The sequence below is a fragment of the Mus caroli genome, chromosome 19 (genome assembly GCF_900094665.2).
Source record: "Mus caroli chromosome 19, CAROLI_EIJ_v1.1, whole genome shotgun sequence".
NCBI lineage: Eukaryota > Metazoa > Chordata > Mammalia > Rodentia > Muridae > Mus > Mus caroli.
The window spans coordinates 49,939,310-49,947,208 of record NC_034588.1 but is presented as its reverse complement, the minus strand read 5'-3'; the positions used below and the strand labels follow the sequence as shown (position 1 = coordinate 49,947,208).

Genomic DNA, 7,899 nt, shown 5'->3' with positions numbered 1-7,899 from the left:
CACACACACACACACACACACACACACACCTACCTCCAACAAATAAATGAATAAATAGTTAAAAATTTGCTGGCTCTTGGGCCTTGTCCCAGAACTATTAAACTAGAATATGCATTTTAACAAGAGCCCCAAAAGACTTGTGCACTTATTAAAATTCTAAGAGCACTTACTTCCGGGGCCTCGTTCTGGCTGTTCTGGGTCCGTTCCAGTCCTTTGGTGAGAAACGATCTCACTCACTCACTCTGGGAGAGCTGTGTGCCTCCCCTACTCTAGCCCCAGATCCAGCACTGGGACTGGTCAGCTCTAAACGTGCCCCCCCCCCCCGGTGGTGGCCCTGGAACTCATTTCCAGAGCTTAGGACCAAAGCTCTTCCAACATACTCTTCTTCAGCTTTGGATGGAAGCCCAGAGCTGGGAGCCATGGGTACCACTACAGTAAATCTAGGAAGAGTTCTCACAGAGAGGAGGAGATCACATCAATGCACTTGTGCTGGGACATCTGGGACATCTGGGACATCTGGCAGCAGACAGAGAAGGCTTCTCCTGCTCACATCTTCTGAGCTTTGTCTTTCCCTCCACCCGACCCCCAGACTGACCCTTGGCTGCTCCATCCTTGTTAAGGCCTGAAGAACAGGTCTCATGTGGTGAGCACCGGAATGAGGTAGGTAGAGGTGAGGGATGTCAGACCAGGCACATGATGCTTAAAGCCCACACCGGAGCCCTAAGGTGGGGCAGCCAGCAGTGGCCAGCCTTTCAGGGGCGGTGGATCCGCTCGCACTTCACTTCAGAGCAGGTATGGGGACTGTTTTCTGGAACCCAGGCTCTAACCATCTTGGCTTTTCTGCCCACCCCTCAGGCTTTGGGCTGAGAGCTCTGGACCCATTCATGCGGGGTTTGACTCTTCCAGGCTGAGAGACTGTTAAAGGAAGAAGCAGTGACCCGCAGCTGACTGCAGTGGCCAGGGCTCCAGGGTACACATCTGTCAATTCACCTCCCTGGAGGCACGGGCTGCTGGTACGATGTTGTGTGTTCCATGAATGCAGCTGGGGCCCAAATGAGTTCCCTAGAGAGTAACGTACGCCTGGGGTTTATCAGAACTAAAGAGGTTCCGATTCTGTGAATCCCACCAGCAGGGATGGTGGGCAAGCAGTGGATGCTACCAGGGAGGGTCAGAGCATCTCCTTACACAAGGATTGGACCTGAAGTCCCGGGAGGGAGGGGCCGGGAGGAGGTCGACATGAGTGTGAATAATGGCTGTGTGCACAGGGCTCTTCTCTGTGTGTCTGCAGGGAGTGAGTTCCGTGAGAAGCTGTTGGGTATAACCCGTGAATGCTGAGAGAACTGTAGGCTGCCTGTGGGGAAGAGGGAGCAGGCATTGCCCTCTCGCCTGTGAATCGCTAGGTGAGTGCAGTATGGATGGTTTGTGCGGATAATTCTGCTCTCCGTGGGACTGTCCTGTGTGCAGTCACCTGACTGTGCCAGCTGGGGACTGTAGATGGGAAATGTTATCACTAAAGAGGAGGAGTAAGCGTCCCCAGTAACGTGATAATAGGATGTTAAGTGTGTGCCCAGTAAACAGATGGAAAAATTGAGTCCTTCCAGAGTCCGGCCCTTGTCTGTCTAACTATCTGCCCTGAGGGCAGGATTTCCTGTCCCAGGACTCTGACTGTCCTTTGGTTAATTCCCAGTTCATCATGGGTAATACCCCCACCTGGGGGAGTCTGTTTGCCCCTGTGAGCTTCTTCCCGCACGTCAGTTGTCTTTCCTCAGAGCTGAAGAAGCTGCAGCTGCTTTGCAGCACAAGGCAGAGAGAGAGAGAGAGAGAGAGAGAGAGAGAGAGAGAGAGAGAGAGATTGAATGAACTGAATATCTCTAGTGGCATTTCCGCCCTCCAGTCCCAGACAGCATCTTTCAGCACAGATGTACCTACATAGGAGGCCCTCATCTCAGAGTCTCTGGGAACTTCTCAGTACTCATGTCAAAAATCTGGGGAATGTTTACATAATGGCCTCACGCGCTTCAGAGCCTCTGTCAAGCCTGGGAGAAGTGAGAAAGGGAGAAGGTACTGGGAGGAAGCGGGTAACAAGGGGGCTCCCTTTCGGAGGGCTCATGCTGCCGACAGATGAGCCAGGGCTGGTTGTCTTCTCGGCCTAGGGAGGTGGAAGAAAGAGTTCATACAGCCGACTAGGAAGCAGTCACTCTGACAAGCCGGGCGAAGAGATGTTTGGCCACCTGCATCTGACTTCTAGATCCGCTTCTGTTCTTGGGACCAGCAATGCTTGAATGAAAAGCTCTGCTGATGTAAGTGGGTGGCAGCTTGCCTCAGATCTTCCCAATGCTCCATCCCCACCCTGCTCTGTCTTCATCCCTCAGCCAGGGACAGACCCCTGCAAAGAACAGGAGGATGAGTCTCACCTGGGGGTGTGGGGGGTGGTGGTCAACATCTAGACAAGAAATGTTACTGAGCCTGGTGAGGATTCCAGCCCTGCCCCTTAACTCACAGGGCCCACCTTACAAATTGGCCTGCCTGAATATCACTACTGCTGTGTTTCTGGGCAAAGTGATGAATGCCTTTTTCATTTCAAGTTCCACTGAGGGAAACTGTGAGGAAATAAATTTTCTCTCAACACCCTGTAGGCAGACCCGGGCTTGCTTTCCAATGGCTCATAAATTAATAACAACATTTATTATTTGCCTTTGTGCGAAGCGCCATGAAACAGATCTTTAAGGAGTGAGGATGCTACTGTCTCCTTGGCTTAGAAGAGAAGGCAGGAGATTCTGCCGCTCACAGATAATCTGAAAAACCCCTGTCCTGAAGCTGGTACCTCAGCAGCTCCCTGCCAGAGCCCTGGCATAGACTACTCGCCTCTTGGGAAACAGCAATTAGTAAGATCAGGGAGACTCTATCTTCTAGGTGCTGGACCACACGGTGGGTGTGTTTAGGAGATTGGAGCCCCGGAGCACATGGCGAGCTCTCTGAGATAGCATAGCCAGGACAAGCTCTCTGAGATAGCATAGCCAGGATGCTTGGGAAAGCTAGCTGCAGTGGGAAGTCATGGAAAAGAGAGCAGAAGCTGAGTTTGTCCTGTAGAGAGTCAGGAGAGACGCCAAAAGGGAAAGCAAGACGAGCAAGACCCACGGCTGGCGGGCAAGTTAGCACCTAGCAGCAGCTGGTTACAGAACTAAGCCAGGCTGCTGTTCTCCCTGCGTCTGTCAAACTTCAAGGGTCTCTGAGTTCTGACCACCTGTGGAACTTGTGGGATGAGGGACTGCTTCTGATTTGCTCCCTCGTCTAAAGTCTGTCCCTCATTTTTCCTCCTTATTTTGTCCCAGTGCCTGCTGCAGAGAAGCCTGGGCCCACAGGGCACCGGGTATGAAGGAAAGCAAGCGGTTCCGTGTTGAAGGCACGGTCTCTGTCCTGCGGCAGGTATGCAGAAAGTCGCCTCCTCCGTGGTGGAAGGGTCTGAGTGGTATAGACCCCATAGCACAGCCTCCTTCGACAGTGAGAATGTGTTTCCTTACGCTCTCCATGATCACCCCAGTCTCCTCTGAACAGCCATAAAGCTAGTCATTAAAATGTGTCTCAAGGCTGGCAATCAATCTCAAGAGGGGTTAGTTTATTGTCTGGAGGAGGAAGCCTTCCACTGCCTCTCCTGTCACTGAAGAGGCATAACATAAAGGACCCTTTAATCTCACCCAGACATCTCATGGGGCACCAAGTAAGTCCCCTCCCTGGCAAACACACAGGCTCGTTAACAGGGACCTTTACCACCAGTGACACAATGGAACTTTGTTTATAATGGTTGAAAGGTCACAGGAGGTGCAAAATGTCTTAAGGGCCATGAATTATAGACTCCTTCCTGCCCCTCTGCCTGGGGTTAAATGTGGGGACACTCATACTGTCGGTGCTATGCCTCCTATCCACTGTGAACCTTTTTTTTTTTTTTTTTGGTTTTTCGAGACAAGGTTTCTCTGTGTAGCCCTGGCTGTCCTGGAGCTCAGTAGACCAGGCTGGCCTCGAACTCAGAAATCCGCCTGCCTCTGCCTCCCGAGTGCTGGGATTAAAGGCGTGCGCCACCACACCCGGCTTCCACTGTGAACCTTGCTCATAGGTATGCGGCCCTGTCAGATTTCTCTGTCCAGGACCATGTCTCTGTCTTGCCTGATATCCCCACTGGTGTGTCTCTCACAGTGCGGTGTAGTATGAGAACACTCAGTGTGAAGAATGGAAGCCACAGGGAGCCAGGTAAGGAACACGGAATCCTTGGGTTCACTCTGACTGAACACTGGGGTTTGGGGCCTTGTAGGATACTTAGCAGTCTCCCCGGTCTCCACCAGTGTGATACCAACAGCAGCCTGTCAACCTGCTGGACAACCAAAACTGTCCCCACACTTCGCTCTGGGACAAATTACCTGGCTGTGCCAATAGTGTGTATGGCAGAAGTCTGTATACAGAGCGCATCAGAGAGCAGACAATGATTATTGGGATGCCCACGGGACCTTGTCTGGAGATGGAGGTGGGGATGTGTGTGGTACCTTTCTCACACTCTCCACGGAAGCTCTTTGTCATTCCTCTTTAGAAGGTGTCAGGAAAAAGGGGGCTGCTGTGGTCAGAACCCTTGCTATTTTATTATTGGCTATTAGGAAGCACGGAAGGCCCCAAACTTGGCTGAAGTGCCCTCTTGAGCCAAGTTATGGGATGTGGGATGACTGTCTGTTTTCAGTGTCCAGCACGCAGGGATTGGGGCAAGCACATCAGCCTAAGATGGCGAAAACTATGGTACCAGCACCCATTACGTCGATTTGTGAGAAAATTATGCAATAAATGGCATATCTTACTGTTCCTGAAATATTACTCAGCTGATTTTGCATTTGTAAACAGAGGTTGAAAATACATAATCATTATTTTGAAAGCTTAAGAAAAAAATGCGCAAGTGCTGAGATGAATGGTCGCAGAAAAAAGGCTGTGGTAGAAATGTGCTTTCAAATCAGACAGATCTGAACCGAGCCCCGTTGTACTAGAAGCAGATCTTCCCTAAGGGCTCAGGGTCCTTGTCGGGTGTGTATGAGGAGGGTTGTAGGTGATTGGGGTCCTCTAGGGGCTCGTGAAGCCTGGTTGCTGGCACAATCTTGTTTAATGGATGATCTCCGTTAATGTTTTATACTTCCGTCAGCTGGATCTAGGCATAATTATTTTTAGAATTAAAAAAAAAAATCTCACAAAACAACATAAAAGGTGGTGAAAGATTTACAGAGAGCTGCTCCTTAGACCTGGCTCCGGAGGCTGACATAGGGGCACTCTCTGCTTTCCCTACTGTGGGTGAACTTCCTGCCTTTGAACCCACTCACCACACTCCCTTTATGGATCTCAGGGAAACCCCAGAGCCACGGTGCAACCCCTCCCCACCCACACAGGCCCGCTGCCTGGCCCAGGTACGCGTAGGCTTCTTACTGGGACTTGAAGCTGCACACGTGGGCTCTGGTTCTCACCCACCGCTCTCATCAGGCGGGGCGTCCCCAGAACAAAGGGTGCCATCTGCTCAAGGACAAACCCAGACTTCATTTCTGTTGGTATCTTCTTTCACCATCTTTCCTTCCTTAGGCTGTATTTTAAATATTCTCAGTCATCCTATCAGACGGAATGTGTTTCACTAAAAATGTCAACTTGGTACAGTAAATGGGTGATCCTTAGAGGAAAAAGGCCACCTACAGGATGCATGAACAGGTTTGCAAATTGTGGACCTGATAAAGGACCAATATCCGGGATATACAAAGAACTCCTACAAGCCGCTGCCACCGCCACCAACAGTGACAGAAACCAGGGAGGCGATTCAGCCAAGCAAACACTTGTTTTTCCTCTACAAGTCATAAAATGGTCAATAGCCACGCCTCAATGCAGGAGTCCCAGGAGAAATGCAAAACCCACACCGGGCAGTGGTGGCGCACGCCTTTAATCCCAGCTCTTGGGAGGCAGAGGCAGGCGGATTTCTGAGTTCGAGGCCAGCCTGGTCTACAGAGTGAGTTCCAGGACAGCCAGAGCTGCACAGAGAAACCCTGCCTCGAAAAACAACAACAACAACAACAAAAACAAAACAAAACAGAAACTACTTCCCACCTATCAGAGCAGCTACCATGTAAAAACCATTACTAGTTTTGGTAGGATGCCCTGGACACTGTTGGTGGGAAATGAACATGACTAACTCTGTAGAATATTCTCTTTAGGGATGGTGAGATGGCTCAGTGGGTAAGAGCACCCGACTGCCCTTCCGAAGGTCCGAAGTTCAAACCCCAGCAACCACATGGTGGTTCACAACCATCTGTAATGAGATCTGACACCCTCTTCTGGTGTGTCTGAAGACAGCTACAGTGTACTTACATATAATAAAAATAAATAAATCTTTAAAAAAAAAAGAAAAAAAGAATATTCTCTTTAAAGAAATGAAGGAAGGGAAAGGAAAGGGGGAGAGGAAAAGGAAGAAATAGAATTATTGTATGGCTCAGTAATTCTGTTTCCAGGTATGAACGCAAAAGAGTATTTTAAAGGTCATGGAGGCTGACAAGATGGAGGAAGGGCAGGTTTAGCTGTATCTTCTGGGTCACCTGGCAGCCATTGGTAGCTGTGTGGAAGGTGGTGGTCATGTACTTGGAGGGCAACAATATTTTTGGCACCCATCCTTCTCGTGCTGTATTCGCCTTGGCTGGAAAGCAACCATTCCTACTTCCCACAACCCCGCCAAAGACGAGAGAGGAAGCCTGAGACCTGGAGGGAGACCTGGAGGGAGGGTAAAGGCAGGGTCTCCTTAGGTAACATGCCAGAATGTTCCAGAATACAGACTTTTGAGCTCAGACTCCACTTCATAGCAAAGTCGCCTTAACCCCACCATGGGACTGCCTCCACACAGAGGTAAGTTGGAAACATGGGTACTTAGAAAGGCCTTAGAAGAAAACACAAAGACACTGTCCAAAGCTGGGTGCCCAAGCCTGTGTGTCCAAGACCAGGTGTCCAAGCCTGTGTGTCCAAGGCTGGGTGCCCAATCACCCAGGCACTTGCCAGGCACCATTGTAGGCGCACCAGGCCCAAGAGGAGAGGATGTGGGTTTGAATAAGACCCAGACTCAGCCCACGTTTGTCGAAAGTGTAACAGTGAACTCAGACATCTAAAGATGGATCACAGAACAGTGACGTAGTTAGTGTATGTGTGCAGAAAACTGAACAGAAGCAAAAACAAAGAGGACAAAACAAGAAACCCCTGAACTTAGAAGTGGCTGGAATTCAAATATTCATTTCCCCCCAAAGATGTAAGTGTGTATGTGAAGTCTGTATGCAAAAAGAGGCAGACACCGTTACTCTGCAGGGAGATGCAAATCCAAACCACAGTGAGATGCCACCTCACACCCAGCCTACCCAGCTAAGGGAAAGGACAGATCCTGACAAGTGTTGAAAGAGGTGAGACACTGGAATTCTCACAGCTGGCAGACATAACAAAGCAGCTCTGTTAAACAGTTACTTTTCTCAACGAAAGTTTAAAAACTAGGAAACAAAAGTTACATATGAGCCAGGGTTCTGAAAAGAAACAATGTCTAAGACTTTACATTCAGAATTCTTTGTTCTTTCTGACAGGAAAAGAAAAGAAAAGAAAAGAAAATTGCTCTCAATTTATACACTAAATACATGCAAACTGCATTGGACTGATTTTATTATATTTCTAATTTATTTAAATATATGCTGAGAACCAAAAAACAAACAAACAAACAAACAGAAGAACTGTAAAATCAATAGATTTACTTTTTATCATGAGGATTTTTCCCTCTTTAATAGTTTATTTAATCAGTGTTCTCAACCTGTGGTTATGACCCCTCAGGGAATCTTCTCAGAGGGGTCACCTAAGACTATTGTAAAA

General features: G+C 49.1%; 1 long non-coding RNA gene across 14 annotated transcripts in view; it reads left to right on the top strand.

The window, feature by feature from the left end:
- The window catches only part of LOC115029976, a 6,202-nt gene extending 208 nt beyond the window's left edge, over positions 1-5,994 (top strand). The window contains exons 2-7 of one of the 14 annotated variants that reach the window (XR_003835541.1): positions 391-1,013; positions 1,266-1,400; positions 2,154-2,300; positions 3,333-3,426; positions 4,192-4,245; positions 5,602-5,994. This is a non-coding gene — a long non-coding RNA (uncharacterized LOC115029976). The other 13 variants (XR_003835534.1, XR_003835545.1, XR_003835543.1 and 10 more) reach the window with 13 other exon arrangements.
- The last annotated feature ends 1,905 nt before the right edge of the window (positions 5,995-7,899 follow it).